Raw genomic sequence first — 16545 nt, 5'->3', positions numbered from 1 at the left:
AGGGCCAGGATTGTTGAAGGACGGTGTTGGCATTTCACTCGAATTCCTCCTGGCTCTGTGGATTCACTTGAACCATCTTTGCCCGCCTGTCCCCCATACCCTCCTGTCCCCAGGGAGTGTGGGGACCCCTCCGGCAAGCAGCGGTGCACTGGCTCAGCCCTGGGAAGCGTACGGGTTTGTCCCCAGGAGCAGCTCGAACGCCCTTTCCAGATGTGAGGCTTGCGGGCTGCAGCTGGCCACTGCGCTGCTGGCCACCCTCACGGCTGGGCATGGTGCTCAAAGCAGCAGTGCGGTGGCCAGGCAGAGGGGACGGCTCCGGCAGCACCAGGAAGGGCGTCGATGGCACCTCCCCAGCAATAACCCGCCTTTCGGGGGACGCTGTGTTTATGGTGGCTGGCAGCTCCCCGCCGGCCGAGCCAGGGCTGTGCCCACAGCCTCCCCGTGCGCAACCCACGCTGCCGCCGGCCGCGCAGAGCCATGGGCAAGATGAGTACCGTGGCTTCTTGCTGGGAACATTTGAAAACAATTTTCAGAGAAATGTATCGCATTTGGAAAACTCCATTTCACAGAGCTGTTGCGTTTCGGGGGGATAAGATGGCAGGTGGGGGTGCCGCATTACACAGGCAGGAGGAAAAGGCTTGGCAGTGCTTCTGGCTCCGCAGAAGCTGAGCTGCCATTAGCGTGTACTGAATGGCGGCCGCCCAGGCACTCCGGTAATTTTTCCCTAGTGATGCTCTTGAAGGGCTATTTTTTCCTTTCAAAGTGTGTGTTGTGCCGCACAGCCTCTCCCAGGCGCTGTGTTACCCCCCGCCCATCGCTGCCCTCGGGACAGCAAGATGGAGCAGCAGAAACCCCCCCCGATGGGAACCCAGCCCCAAGAGGCAGCACCAACAGCGGGCAGTGCCCCTGGCCCCCTCCCCCGCCACCTCTGCCCCTGCTGCGGACGCACACCCTCCCTCCGAAACACCAACACCCCCACAACTCCATTGCACCGCCAATAAGCCGCAAAGCCGCCAGCAAGGGACAAGGAAAGGACGTCCCTTCGGGACCCCAGCCCCTCTTCTCCGGCAGCCAAAGGCAGGGCAGAGCCCGTCCCTCGCCTGCGGTGGCAAAGGCTCACCCAGGGGCGCGGGGAGGCATCGGGAGTGGATTTGGCCACATCTCCATGCCCAGGCTGCACAGCCAAGCTAACCAGCTGCAGTGTGGAGGAACAAGGACTTTTCAGTGGTTTTAAAAGGGGAAATCATTTTTCTGCCAGGCCATCCCAGACTTCCAACACTCCCCACACCATCTGACCGTGGGCTACATTTAAAACACGCTCTCTGGCTCTTGCTCACCGGGGAGAGGATACGACTAACAATCTGGTACAGCCTTCTTCTAATGCTACATTTTGCTGGTTAGTAAAATCTCTGGTGAAAACACAAAGAAGATCCAGATGTATTTCACCGTGCCAGCACGCCAGACGCAGGCTGGACACCTCTGTAACAACGATGGGCAGCTGGACATCGCCTCCTCCAGCAGTGCCCTGGCCTGTGAAGCACCTCGACCTTGGGGAGGTGGAAAGGCAGGGTGACTCAGGGAAGGCATCCGCCCAGTTTCCAGTAGCCCTTTGACCAAACTGAATGCTTGGAAGCACCGGTGGAGCCATGAGCAAGTTGTGGGCAGTGGAACTAATGAGACCTCATTTCCTATGGATTTGTGTCTTGCGGTTGGACTTTCTGGTGTCTGAAGACTATATGAGTGCCAAGGAGACACTTTCTGTGGTCAGGGCGTTCACGGCCTCTCCCTCTGCCTCCCTACCATGGATTCTTCCTACAGCCTCTAACCGGAGCCATGCCCAGGCTGCCCGTTCTCCCAGGGCATCGGCAGGGTCTCCCTCCTCCCGCCGGCTGCTCGCCTTCCCGATCTCTGCCTCCGGCTTAATCTCTTGGCAACAAACACCTTCTTTTCATGATTGGCTGAAATTGATCCAATGGATTCAAAAATAGAGGGCAAACTCGCAGTCAAAAGTGAATAAAAAAAAAAATAGAAGCATTTAATAAGAAAGCCAGCATAACAACATTACAAAAACATTATACTATAACACAAGGGCAGCCCACAGTCTTGAGCCTAGCAGCCACAAACGAAGACAGGCTGAGAGAGTTGGGGCTGTTCAGCCTGGAGAAGAGAAGGCTCCGGGGAGACCTTATAGCCCCTTCCAGTACCTGAAGGGGGCTACAGGAAAGCTCGGGAGGGGCTGTTTGCAAGGGCAGGTAGCGACAGGACGAGGGGCAATGGTTTTAAACTAGAGCAGGGCAGGTTTAGATTAGACAGCGGGAAGAAGCTCTTTAGAGTGAGGGTGGTGAGACACTGGAACGGGTTGCCCAGGGCGGTGGTGGAGGCCCCATCCCTGGAGACATTCAAGGCCGGGCTGGATGAGGCCCTGAGCAACCTGATCTAGTTAAAGATGTCCCTGCTTACTGCAGGGGAGTTGGACTAGATGACCTTTAAAGGTCCCTTCCAACCCAACACGTTCTATGATTCTATGAATACTTTCTCAAGGCCAGGAAGCACTGGGCACGTTCCACACATCTCCGGGAGCTGAGGACAGGGAGGAAGGGAGGGAGCCATGATGGGGGCTCCCAGTCACCTTCCCGTCCCCAGGCTGTGTGCCCAGCAGCACAGTCCAGGCTCTCCCACCGCTGTGGGCCTGAGGATCAGCAAGCATCCCACCAGCCACACGGCCCTGACACAGGTCACCAGCCCAGCAGCAGAGGGTGAGTGGGAGAAAGCGGGTAATCTCCTCTGCTTGGGATACGCAGCTGGGCAGGCTCACATTGCATTTCCCACAGCAAGAGTGCATCTATTTTGCATATGTGTTTACCCTCAATGAGGCTAATTACGCAGCACCGTCAAGGAAACACCTTTGAACTTCGCTGAGCTGCGTGTTCAGTGCCACATCGGCTGTTACCGCCACAAACACCCCTTCACACCTGCCATTGGCAGGAGCAGTAAGAGTAGGCGCTTCTCCACAAAGACAGAACAAATGGAGCAAATCAAAGACAAAAATGAGAGGCTACCCAGCTCGATCTACAATGTTGGAGGTGTCACATGCCCTAAAGCCACATAATTTTTTTTAAAAAAAAGACCAAAACAAAAGGCAAACACGTTCTAGTGAGCACGCAGTTTGCTGTCTCGGGCAGCGGCAGGACCGCGGTGCAGCCTGGAGCATCACCATCATGGTGCCCGTTAAAGGAGACCAGTGATCCTCCCTCCCGCTCTCGGTGCCTGCAATAGGGGTGAGGAGCGACAGAGACGGCAGGGCCTCCTGCAGCACAGACGGCCACCAGCCTGCCGGGCTGAGGGAAGGGGGCTCTGTCGCCCTGGACAAGGGGAGGCTCTAGAGGGGCCGAGAGCAGCCCCCGGCACCTCTGGGTGGTTATCCCGAAAGGAGAGATGGGCTGCTCACAGTGGTGCATGCAGGAGAGACGCTGGGCATGAACGGGACCGAGAGAGGTGCAGACTGGGTTCTGAATTCCAGCCTGAATTCTCCAGTGATCTTGCATTTTCCTTGTGCCTTGGCTTTCCACGTGTAAAATGCAAAGGGACACACAGATAGCATTTCCTGCTGACAGTAGTTTCGTGAGAACACACACATTAAGACGGTTCGGCACCAGAGACCGCAGAGGTTTAAAAATAAATACCTTTTTAAGACAACGAAGAATAAACACCCATCACACGAACAAGTGCAAAATTAGCTGGGAGCGTGTTGTCTGTGGGATGAGAATTGACTTTGCTGTCAAGCTGGCGTGCGGCAGAGCTGCCCGGCCGCAGGGCGCGATGCGACAGCACATCCCCTGCCGCAGGAGGCCAGCGCGACACAGCCTCGGTCTGTGTTTGCAGCCTAGTCCGTGCATCCCACACCTTCTCTCTTCGCATGATAATCTGCTTCTCAAAATATTTTCCTTCCTAGAACTAACACGAAAATGAGAGCAGAAGAAACCGAGCCTCGAGCTGCTGTTTAAATAGCACTGAGTTACTAAAAAGCAAAGCGGGGGGGGAAGGGGGGGGGAGGCAAGTCAAAGATGCTATCATCTGGAGTAGAAGAGAAGAGACTGACAGGCAGCTAGAGGCTTCCAGATACGCTGAGGAAAAGTGAGCTCCCATTCACATCAACAGCAAAATGTCACTCAGCATCTGGACGAGGACCCCTTTGCGCTGGAAATCAGCTTTCGGATAGGGGCTGGACACTTTTTGTATTGACTTGTCTGTGCCTCAGTGACACTGCTGCTAACGCTTAATTTATTTTGTCCATTTAGGAGACATCTAGTTATCTCAATTATTTAACAATGTGTAAAATTACAAACATATTCAACTACAATATGTTCCTCTTGCGTAAACCTCTCCTCTTGGCCACATACATAATGAAAACCCTGTTGAGTCAGTAATAAAATCCAGAAAGCTTTCAAGTCTCAGAACTGAATGTTCAAATTTTGTAGCTCACTTCCTTTCCTAACCAGACAGCCGGGCTGCCAAGAGAATTTCTGGGCGTTCAGCCCCTTTTGATATACACATACATATGTACACACACACAAATATATATAGCGCTCTACCGGGGCTGGCAGAGAGCAGGCACTAATTGTTTTTAACACAGTTATGAACAAATGCATTTTAAAAAGAGATCAGAATACTACTTGTTTTCATCTGACGGAACAGACGGCTCAGACCTGGACAGGGAAAACGATCAGCTCCAGCTCTGTCAATAAATAAATATTTGCATTTCACTCCAGCAGAGGAAAAATGCAGCGCTGATTTTAGGAACCAACCTCAAAAATTCATGTGTGGAAATACCACGGTTCTTTATGGAAACAGGCCAGTTGCACATGCAAATACCTGATTTGCATGAATAATGGCGCTATGTGCATGTACGGGTCAGGCATATGACCTAGCACACCACGTTTTGGGAGGCTAAGGATCCCTCCCGTGAAGAGCAGAGCATCCTCATCCTGCACTGCAGCCAAACGGTAATGGGTGAACTGGGCCAATCACTACTGGGAAGACTTTGATAGCTAAATACGAGAGCCTTAAGATTTTATTACACAGAACTCTTGTCTTTCGAGCAGGAATGACCAAATAGCTTCTAAATCCTTTGCACTATTTATAACAACAACCACCACCACAATTACATTTATTTCTTCTCAGAAGCGCTGTCTGCTTTTGTATTTATGCTCTAAGCAGCACATTAAAAAGGAGACCAAATAGATTTCACATATGTCAATGCAATACAAGAGCAGGCAGCAGCCACGTGAAGGGAAGGACAAACATTCAACGAGTTTCATATGGCATGGAAATACAAAGCCAAGTTCAAGTCTGAGAGTTTTCCCACACTTCAGCTAAGTACATTACCAACAGCCACGGAGGTACTCGCTGCCATCATACGGGAGCGGGATGATACAGGGCACGATACAGCATCCCCCAGCGCATGCAGGTACTTATACTGATGTGGGAATGACGAATAACTGGGCGGTCCTAAATGTCCATGAGATAAACTGGCGAAGGAACATCGGCTAAGAAATCAGACCCTGTGGCTCTTCATTTGACAGGCGGAGCGAGGTCATCCTAACCTACCCTGGACTCTAAAACGGGAGATCTTTGCATCGCTTTCATGATGAAATCTTTCCACTGTCAGTGGGCAATGAGTCAGAATAGGAGAGGGATGCTGTTTACTGAACAGCTCTTGGAACTAGAGGGAGGAAAAGGGAAATACATAGGAGAGGCTGAGGATGGATTCCAAAAACAAGATAAGAAAAATAAAACACGGACAAAACGTGGGAGTGAGGACGGAGGTGGAGGCAGAAATACCAAAGCGAATGCAGAAGGGGACACACGTGCTAGAAGAACCTGGCCAGAAAGCTGAATACAGGTAAGGAACAGCAGAAGGGTGCGAATGGGAATGAGAGAGATGAAAAGTGGGGCAGACAAAAGGCGGCGGGTTCCCAGGTTGTGTGCTATTGATGTGCGCGTGCCCCTTTTTTAAGGGAACGCATAGCCAAGATGACCCTAGTATCATCAGGACACCAACAACCCTATGAGGGCAGCCAGCCTGCACGGGCACAGGGTATAAAATAAAGGTGTCCGAGTAGGGAGAATCACAGCAGTGACTAAAATGACTGGGATCAAAGGGAAGACCCATCACCCCCTCACCTGCCATTCCTCCCCCTGCGAGGGGTCAACTTGTCCATTGAAGCTGCTCTGCATGTGCACCCACAGCACTCTCACTCCCACCACAGGTCTCTGAGTGCTTCCTAGTCCCCAGCACACCCTCCTGACACCCCCCCGAGTCAGGAAATAATGTTTATCTCCTCCCTACAGAGGGGCATTGAAGCACAGGGAGATGAATGACTTGTCCAAGACCACACTGGCGGGCTGTGGAAACTCGGAGCTCGAACCCAGCTCTCCCAAGTCCTAGGCCAGAACTGCAGCTGCTAATGAGAACCAAGAAAATTCAAAAAATGCAAATGAACCATCTTGAAAGTTTTATGAGTGAAACTCCTGCTGCAGGCATGAATGGAGGAAGCGCAGACTCCAACAGGCAAATTCTTTGCCACCCCATCTCCTGAGTCCCAGAAATCCTGTTGATCTGGGCTAATAAATTTCCCCAAGCCCTAGACGTTCTCTTGGCCCTCATCCCAAGCTCACATAAGAAGCTATTTCATAGGCAAGGTTCTTATTTACAGTTACTCAACTCCCATAATATTTTATCTGAGGTGGCATTTTTAACACTCCCCTCCCCAATACTGGATGAACTGTCTCTTTCTTTGCTTTATAGGTTTGTAACTAATCTAGTTAAAATCCCATAAATATTGGGATGTTTCTGTGCTCCCCATTCAGACGGGAGGCTGGCTGAGGCAAAAGTCCATTAGCATTAAAATGATGGTGACATCCAGACTGAAGCTGACAATTATATATATATATATATTTATTTTTTTTTTAAGTCTACTGTCATCACGCCAGCTGCCCTTCAGGAGCCGACTGTGCATCAACTGTGTAGTCCTCAACGTGTGATATTTGGGCAAGGGTATCCTGCCATAAAAGCCAGAGAGAGTCGCAAGTCCTTGCCAGGTCGCACCGTGGGTTAACGTGCTGGTTTAGCAACCCCCCCACCGGAGAGCTGGGCTGGAGTCTTTGTTTTACTGCAGACCCGTGTGCCGCTCTGACAGCAAGAAGGAGGTCATAAATGCGGGGAAACGGGCGCCGGGGAGCAGCCAGGGCAGAGCAGGGTGCCTCAGGCCAGCGGGGCTGCTGGAATGAATGAATCTCAGTTTGGGTCTACGATGGGTGAGTTTGCTCCGATCGGTGCTCACAACTAACTCACAGTGAAGAGGTACGAGCGGGCCACATTGAAACACAGGCTGTAGTTCAGCTTGCAAAGAAAGAGCTGCGTTACTCTGCCACTTCTCCTGGACGTGCAATGGCCCCTAGAGCTGTTGTGGCAATGCCTGTGCTCGGCACAGGAGCCCCCTTCTCTCAGCAGCCCCCTTTCACGACGCTGCCGGGTGCGATGGCGGGGTCTGTGCATAGCACTTGTCAGAAAAGGAGCTTCAGAGAGGGAAGCTGCGGCCGGGGCTCGAAGGCATAGGCAGCCCAGTGCCCCTGTCCTGGAAGGCCCCAGTAAGGAAAGGTGCTGAGCTGCTTTTACCAGGATGATGCTGTCCTGCCCTCAGCAGGTACCCACGGGATGGCCCCATTCCCACGTGTCACCAGCATGGCAGGTCACCTGCAGTCAGGGAAAGATGTCCTCTGCAGGTGAAGCTGGTGGGAAAGCAAAACAACCTCACCAAGACTCCCAGCTTTAATCACACGCTGAAAGGACTATTCAATTTTATATATATATATATATATATGGCTATATTTAATCATAGAGTGCGTAGCCAGCCCTACTACAGACATCTACTTCCTAACTCTACTTTTTTTTTTCCCCCAACAGAAAACTGCCCTGAGAAGTTAGTCAGCCCAAAAATCCCTTTCTAAAAGTTAATCTTTTTTCTTCAAGAGTTAAAAAGCTGCCAGCTGTTTAATCAGATCATCGAAATAAACTCACTTATCAGCTGAGGATAACTTCTGAGGAAATCAGAGCGAGCCAGATGCAGCCACCCGTTCCTTGGGAGCTCTCCAGAAACTCAAATGTCCGTTGTTTCAATTAATTAATGTGTGCTAATTAATTAATGCCATTAATTTTGACCAGATAAATCAGTTTTAACTTCAGTATAATTGAGATCAGAAGCTAGCGCCCAGATAAGACCTCAGCCAAGATCAAAGCTAACGTGTAAGAAGTCTCCCTTATGTGGATTTCCCACCATCCCCGTCAGCATCTTGCAGGTGTGGGAGGTGTGTGCATCCCAGCCCGCGAGGAGGGCTCTGCGCATTTGGTCCCTCTCACCTTTTAGGAACAGGCCTGACAATAGCATCCAGGCTCTCAGCCGTGGTCCTCAGCCCCAGCTCCTGGTCCGTGGAAGACCACAGGCACCGCACGCTGGTCTGTGCCCCTACTCTTCCCCTCGCACAAGGTTTGCTGCCCCGCTCTGATCACTCCTCACCTCCTCATTTCACACCCAGCCTTCATCAGGGGCATTTCAGCAACAACCCTCTTCTCTTGCAAGAAGAGCTGCCACCATCACCGTCCCTTTCACTGCCTACGTAAGCGAGGAACCATTCCTTACCCCACATCCTCACCAACCACCATCTCGTCCTCTATTTTTGAAATATGCAAGGCCTGAAACGTAGAATTCGGGGTTTTACACCAGCTAGTATTAATAGAAACATTCTCAGGATTTTTCCGCCCCCCCCAATGTAAATGGAACACTTTTATTTTTTTCAGCATGCCCCTGCGGTGCTCGCGGGCCAAACACTGCAGCATTGTACCCGCCCGGGGAGCCGGCTATAAACACATCTGTCTTGCTGCTCTGTCAGGCCCGCTGAGCTCTCTATAAACCAGGAAAAGTAAACCTGTACATTAAATATTTACTGTTTTCAGCGCGTATAATCCAGAAGTGGCAGCACAAGTAAGGCGCACTTTTAATCAGTGATTTTTATTTTGACACGGCGCTCTTAAACACTGTACGGGTACCCCCTGAAAAAGCCCACTCCTCTCACAGCGGGTTACAAACATTATTGTGTTATCACACACTGCTTACCTGAAAGACCCATCCTATCTCCCATTTTTCTGCTCTGATCCCAAATTATCCCGTAAGTCTAAAAGTTGAGCTCACGGGGAGTTTCCAAAGCAGACCCCAGGTTGGGCAGTAAGGGAGGACAGTGACAGACACGTACTTGGCTGTGTACAAAAGGATACAGACAAGCACAAAGAGTTAAAAGAATAACAACACAAAAGCAAACTGCTCTGAAAGTAAATAGCCGCCGGCCAGCACTAATTCTCTTTTATGATTAACGTAACAGCTAGCTTTTAATGCTTGCTCCATGCAAAGGGCTTCTACGTTCGTCTCAGCACTGACACTAGGAGTCATAATTTCTGCACAACAACAGGAAGAGAGACGTTAATGCCATCGTAAAAGAGTCTCTGCACTACAGTAGTCTGCTGATAGCCCCTGCTAACCTTTTACTTCCTGAGGACATCGGTCCCTGGGAAAACCACGGCCAGCAGACACTTCCTGGCTGACTCAGAGAGATGTCCTTCTCGCCCTGGGGCTGCGAGAAGCCACTGGGCTCCTGGCTGCTGGATGGAGCCCACGCGAGGGCCCTCTGGCAGAGCAGCCCCCCAGCTCTCGCCAGACCGCTCCCTACAGTTTTATTTTAGCCCCCAGCGGAGATAAGGTGAGGAAGAGACTCCATCCACATAGTTTCTTCTTGACTCCCCTAGAAAGATCACCCCAACCAGCTCCACAGCACAAGACACATCTTCCAGATTTGGATGCTAATCCAGTCTAGCGATGGTCTAGCACTTCTGCCTAATCACAGGCACGTAAGACTGGGATGGGCAGCTATTTGCACATTCTTGGATCCTAACTCCGTCTCCACAAACATTCTTAAAGCACATACATGATCTGTTGGCTGCCCGCAAGTCCTCCCTATCTGCAAGGATGACATCGTGTCTACTTATTTGTCTGCTATTGATTTTTTCAGTACGCTATCACAGACTCACAGCAAGGGGCGCAAGCCAGAGAACGGTGCAAGAAACCGATCTCCTGCAGCAGAGCGGCCCCGGAGGAGGCCGTGGCTGGCTTCCTCGCATCGGTTAGCTCATGTGTGCCACAAAACAAGCACGCACAGTGGAAGAACACAGCTCGCTGCCGCTGCAAGGTGCTCACGTAACATACCAATAGGCAAAGGGTAAGAGCCCAGATGGAACAGAATGGAAATAAACAGTAACGCAGCAAACACAACTAAGGTCTTACCGTGTTTTAATAAGCTTGTGTACGTAGCAGAGAATGAGTAATGATTCTGGACAAAGCCAACAGGCACCTCGGGGGATTCTGAAATCAATCCTGTGACATTTCCAGCAGCTAGCCTGGAAAGCGCAGTAAGCGACAGAATTCACTGTGTGGCAGAGCACGTTCAGCAGCCTGCCAGATCAGGTCTCCCCTTCTACTTGCATGCAAAGAGAAAAATATATTAATCAATACTCTTTTTTTTCCTCCCAAGAAAGTAGCTACAAAAACATGTTCTTGAAACCAAAAGCTAGGCAAGTCCTTTGAATGTCCATGTATAAGCAACAAGAAACTGTTCTAGCAGGTCACGAACAGCAGGGAGGGAGGGAAAGCATCAGAAGGAAGGCAGAGGGTTCCCGTAGCTTTGACGCAGACTAACCGTTAACAAAAGGTTGCTGAACTATAATGAAACAAAACACCTTTGGGGGAAAGAAGGGTTTACCATGTATTTCAAACATAGAAAAAGGAAACAAACCTGGACATACCTCAGAGAGGGTATTCTGGGGCACAGTCCCCCAACACAGATAAAAGCAGGAGGCGGCTGTCTCCAAGGTGCCGTTAAGCTGTAGACTGAGACAGACAGCAGCTGACAACCATTATGGACCACAGCCTGGAAGTGTCCTTTGATCAAGGATTTCTCGGGCACAACCCGGCTGATTGCAATCAGGTTCAGCTAGCTCCAGCAACTCCTTGCGATCATAAGCAATTTTCTTTTGAGCTTGCTCATTTCATCTTAACAGATGTCAGTTTGCGTGCATTGCTCCACTGGGAAATGCTGCACTCTGAGGACCAAAGTTTAAAGTTAAATAGTCTCTACTGAGGTCATTAGGGATGATTAACTCTCTGGGGTGGGTTCTCTGCCCAGGACCTTCATCTCAGCTGACGCTGGGAAAGAACCTGTGTATGCTCCTGATGCCTCAACCTCCTTCATGAAACTCATGAGGCACAGCTGTGACAATTTTTTTTCTAGACTATATAAACAGATTTCAGGCTATATTACTATTGTTTCCAAGCTATATGACTGCATGGGATGAGAACAATAGACGTGGCTAAGAAATCCATGTGCAGCAAGGTACTAGCCAGAACCACCTGATTTATTTATTTGTGGCATGGAGAGCCAAAGCCCGTAACAGTCTTTTCATTGCAAACTTCAGCTACAGGGATGTGCCTGATGCAAACTGCATCTTCTGAATGTAGCCTAATGTCGAGGTACACACGTATGAGAGTAGGTGAATGTATATTAAGTAATCCAGCTGTCTCACTAAGGAAATGGTAGTGGCTGGTACCAAAATAAAATTAATGCTAGACCCTTGAATGACAGTGACAAAGGTTATTTTGAGTCTCTGACTGAGCATGAGGAGGTAAGCAGGAGCTGGCTGTGACTGCTTTGTGTTTCTGCATCCAGCTTGGGGTGAGAAAGCCATGCAGTTCAGGAGGAGCACACTGACCCCCCGCAGGGGTGCTTCTGGCCTCTCTTATGCTGCTGCTACATCCCTTGTGTCTGTGTGAGGTGTATCTGTACAGCAGTGCAGTTCACACGCTGAAGCGACTGAATACTACATCAAACTTCCCTTCTCTGTTTCCCTGCGGAGTTGGGAGGTTCACAAGTCCCCCTTCCACTTTCACACAACAGGATCCTCTGTGACACCTCGACAGCAGCCCCAGGAAAACGCAGCGCACCCACAAAGTGCCTCTCGGTGCACAAATATTGCGAAGCAAAAACCCCCCAAATGTCAGAAACCACAGGCAAAGTACAGACTACATAAAAACTGACAGGCACGAGCGCAGCTGAAGGGAGGTGGTAGGGAAGAGGAAGAAAACAAATAGGAAATGCCATACTCAAAGAATTCAGCACAAACTCTGAGCAAATCAAAGCAAGAAAAAAAATAATCTGAACCCACTTGAATTTTAGCTGCTGAAGCCTTCTGGCTACTTGGCCGCTCTGCCTGCGTGTCGCTATGCTTAATTTGCCCCCCTGGATTTGCACCTCCTGCGAGTGCCTGAGAGGAGCCATTGACTCCGGGAGCACTGATTTAGTGCGGCAGGAACCGGCGGCCTGGCAGGGGCTGCGGGAGAGGCCCAGCCCGAGGTAGGCAAACATTAGAAGAGGAAAGGCCACAGGGAAAAAGACTGGAACAGGGAAAAGGAGAAGAAAGAGGAGGAAAGAGATGGAAGAAACACACAGCAAAGGATGGGCAGAGGAAAAAGGGAATGAGGAAATTAAAGATAGTGCAAAAAAGGGCCGGGCGCTGGGTTTAGTAAGATATTTCCCCAGAATTCACATGGCTGTAAACCTCTGGTGTGCTCTGGTTTGGTGCTGGATACTTACTGTCAGTGGGAGCACCAGCACCCGCAGGAGCCTCCATCCTACACAGCGCTTCACGCTGCTCGGTGGCCCCGCGCACGGCCACGGCACACTGACGCCGGGCGGAGGAAAGATAAACCATTCTGTTATTTTTTCTCAATTTGTTTTGCTGGAAACTCCTTCCCCTGGAGAGACACGGGCCTGTGAAAATGACAGGATACGCTCAGTAAATCTGTAATACCCACTGCGTAAGCCAACTGCTTCGAATTCCTGCTTTGCATGAGCCAAGCTCCCTTACCTGACGAACAGCGATTGCCTACGGCACAAAAAGTGAGGAGCCAGCAAAATACTCTTCACGACGTGAAGCAGGGAGTATTTCCCAGTTCACCCGGGACAACAAAGGTCTGGAACAGTCCGTTACGCTGAACAAAATCTAAAAAGGGAAGATATTCCAACGTTTTTCCTGTTTCCCGACGTACATCCAGGAGATGTAGGCACAGCCTGGAAGGTAAACGCTGGGTCACGGATGGTGACAGGGAAACGTGCGCAGGGAACGCCTATGAAAGGGTCACAGTCTAACCTGAACTCCAGAGAAACTCAACCCATCTCGAGTGTTGTCAACTACTTGAAATTCAGGACAGGTTTGTTAAAAGGTGCTTCAAAGCTTTCGAAGTGACCTTTTTTGAGCAAATGTAGGTTCAGTTACAGTTTCCCATCAAAGTTGTGTGAATGTGCGGTAAGACACGAAACCAAGTGAGAAAAGGCGCTATTCATTGACTTTTCCTGTGGCATTTGCTGAATGTTGTGAAAGTCATAGATCAAAGCAGGACGCTCGGTGCGTGTCCTTAAATTAGATGTAATTAAATAAACAAGTGTTTGCATAAATCCCTGAAAAGCAAAACCATCCAATTTAACCATGCATCGGTATGCCAGCTCCTTCTGCTTTTTCAAAATTTTTGAAAAATTTTCAGAATTTTCACTAATCAAGGTGTGTTGAATCACCAACTTATTCCTCCAGATCACAATGCTGCTGTGTAAAGGTCTTCCTGGCAAAAAAAGCACCAGTCAGATTATCCATCTAAAAACCACTGTGAAAAGTTATAAAACTAAAGTATCGCAGAAAAAAAACCCCACCCATACACCTACAAAAGCAAGGGAAGCCCTGCGTACTGGATAGCTTGGAGTCTGGAAATGGGATCGACCCTCGCTCCTCCTCGTCACCAGCTGGGCCTCGGCCAAATCAGTAGGGATGGAAAGTCGTTACTGCCATTACTGGCAACCACCTAAGTTCGCCGGTGGTCTCTGTCCAATTCTTAATGGACACATAAAATACCTCCTGTCATCAGAAGTGGCACTAAATGGTATATATTGGCAGTCTCGAGAGATAGCTGCATGTAACTGAAGACTGAATTTCCCTTTCAGCTATTGTCCTTTCTGGTCAAATTTTGAGGCATATGAGTGATGAAGAAAACCACTGCTGCCTTCTGTAGAGCAACTTCTAGGCAAAGAGGGCCTGGAGCTTTCATCCCATCACCTTTCATGAACCACAAAACCACCACAAAGTAAAACATCAATATCAAGAGAATAAATTGTGGGGGAAAAAGAAACCACAGTGGGAACCCTCCATCAGGCCTGGCCTGGGCACAGGCCTGGCCACCGCAGGGAGGAGGGATGGCAGTGCTGGGGACAGGAGCCCTTCTGCCCGGCATGGCCACCACCATGGGGACATCCCTGGAAGAGGAGGAGGAGGACGGGGCCGGGCTCTGCAGCGGGGGCGGGGAACGGCACCGGTGTCCCCTCCGACGGGGACATCCATGGCACTCCCTCCCCGGGGTCACAGCATCCCCCTGCGGGGAGAGGCCGCCCCGTCCCACCCCGTCACAGAATCACAGAACGGTTCGGGTTGGAAGGGACCTTAAAGATCATCTAGTTCCACCCCCCTGCCCTGGGCAGGGACACCTCCCACTAGACCAGGCTGCTCAAAGCCCCATCCAGCCTGGCCTGGAACACTTCCAGGGATGGGGCATCCCGTCCCGTCCCGCCCCGGGCGGCGGTGCGGCTCCCCCGGCGGTGCTGCGCGGCGGCTGCCGGGGGGCGGGGGGATGGCCCCCGCTGCTGTGTCTCCATCAGCCGGAGCCGCCGGGAGACGGATGCCCGCTGGAGAACCGAAACAAACCGGTGTATGTTTTTTTCGGAAAGTCCGCCGAGAGGCTTGGGGCTGGCGCTGCCGCCCGGCTGGGCCGCGGACAGGGCCCCCTTTGTGCGCGCCCCTTCGGCCGCCGCCTCCCCGGCAGCCCGCGTCCCCCCGCCGGCCAGAGCCCCCTCCAGCAGCAAGCGCTCCCAAGACAACAACAAGCCCCCTTTTCTGCGGCTCCGGCAGGGTCCAACAAGGCCGCCTTATTATTCCTGATGGTGTTAAAACACACAACAAGCCCAGCCGGGCGCAGAGAGGGGCGCGGGCAGCCGCGTCCCCCGGCCCCTGCGCGGGGACGGAGGCGGGGGGCGAGCAGCGGCACTTACCCGGAGCCATCCATGTGCTCGGTCCCGGCGACACGGTCCTGTCCGTCACCCCCTTCGGCCGCGGCACCGGGCAGGCGACGAGAGGTCCCCGGGCTCGCCTCCTCCGAGCAGCGGGGGCTGCCGCCGCCGCCTCCCCCTCCCGAGATGCCCATCCTTGCGCAGCGGCGCAGGCGGGCGCGCACTGTATGGAAATGCGGCGCAGACAGGTTAATGGCATCCCCCTCCTCTTCGCATCCCCTCCCTCTCCACTGTCTCCCTCGTCCCCTCCCCTCCCCCTTCTCATGCTTTTTGGAGAGGGTTTTTTTGGTTTGTTTTGTTTTGTTTTTTTTTTTTTTTTTGCCTCTCCTCTGAATCTGCTCCTCCACCTTCCAGCCTTGAAGGCGACCGAAAAAAAAAAAAAAACCAAACAAAAAAACCCCCAAAAACCAAAAAAACCCACCATCAAATCCCCCAAACTTGTGTTTAGGAACAATAATCTCATTTGCAAAGAAAAATCCCTGGAATGGGGACTTATTGTAACGCCGTTGGGGAGCAGCCTCAACTGCTGGGCTTTTTTCAATAAAGGAGCAAACTGCAGCCTAACGCCAGTTGGCTCCTCCAGCGCAATTCTCCTAAATCATGATAGACAGATTGCGTGAAAAACAGGAATTCCAAAGAATTTCCTGCCCTGGGAACAGAAGTGAAGGCTATATTTAACAACATCTGAAGCTGTCAAGAATGCTTTGTGGTTGGATAACAGAGCAGAAAAATGTGAAAAATGCAGGCTACTGCTATACCAAATATGGAAATATTGTTACGTCTGGTGTCTAAACCCCCATCTGGAAATACTTACAGCCATGAAAAGAAAAGACGCCACAACAGAAGCCCCAGGTCTCCTCCCCAACCCCAAATCTTCGACTCCAACAGGGAAATACTATTCGAGGGCGCCCGGTCTGAGCCAGGGACACTGAGCCCGGGGGCGGGCGGGAGGGCAGGGGGCTGCTCGCCGCGGGGGCAGCAAGTCCTGAGGGAAAACCGGGCGCCCGGGGGAGACACAAAACCTCTCGTTTCTCCCTCAAAACTGCAGGGGTAACGGCAAAGGTGCGGGAGGTGTGACCGAACGGCCCCCTCGGGCTGCGGCAGCAGCTGGCGGGGCCGGACAGATGTGCGTCCGTCTGTCCCCAGGGCTGCAGGTGGCGCTGGGGCCGCCCGGGGCCGGCTCCCGCGGGGCACCGGCCGAACGCCACCGCCTCCGGGGGCCGACATCCTCCCGGTTAGCCCCGTCTGTAAGGATAACGGAAGGTGGGGGGAGCCCGC

The 16545-nt window shown here is 51.6% G+C and overlaps 1 long non-coding RNA gene across 14 annotated transcripts in view; it reads right to left on the bottom strand.

Moving 5' to 3' along the window:
- Nucleotides 1-16529, bottom strand: part of LOC141747364 (uncharacterized) — a 37254-nt gene extending 20725 nt beyond the window's left edge. For 2 of the 14 annotated variants that reach the window (XR_012588694.1, XR_012588689.1), the window contains exons 1-5: nucleotides 16082-16529; nucleotides 15250-15430; nucleotides 13028-13230; nucleotides 12754-12930; nucleotides 10392-10581 (exon numbers count right to left, since the gene is read on the bottom strand). This is a non-coding gene — a long non-coding RNA (uncharacterized LOC141747364). Of the gene's footprint in view, nucleotides 1-9173; nucleotides 9314-10391; nucleotides 10585-12753; nucleotides 12931-13027; nucleotides 13231-15249 lie in introns of all 14 variants that reach the window. The other 12 variants (XR_012588697.1, XR_012588685.1, XR_012588695.1 and 9 more) reach the window with 11 other exon arrangements.
- Between the last annotated feature and the right edge of the window lie 16 nt (nucleotides 16530-16545).

This window comes from Larus michahellis, chromosome 8 (genome assembly GCF_964199755.1).
Source record: "Larus michahellis chromosome 8, bLarMic1.1, whole genome shotgun sequence".
Lineage (NCBI taxonomy): Eukaryota > Metazoa > Chordata > Aves > Charadriiformes > Laridae > Larus > Larus michahellis.
Note: the sequence above shows the minus strand (reverse complement) of the source record. Positions and strands in the feature narration are given on the sequence as shown.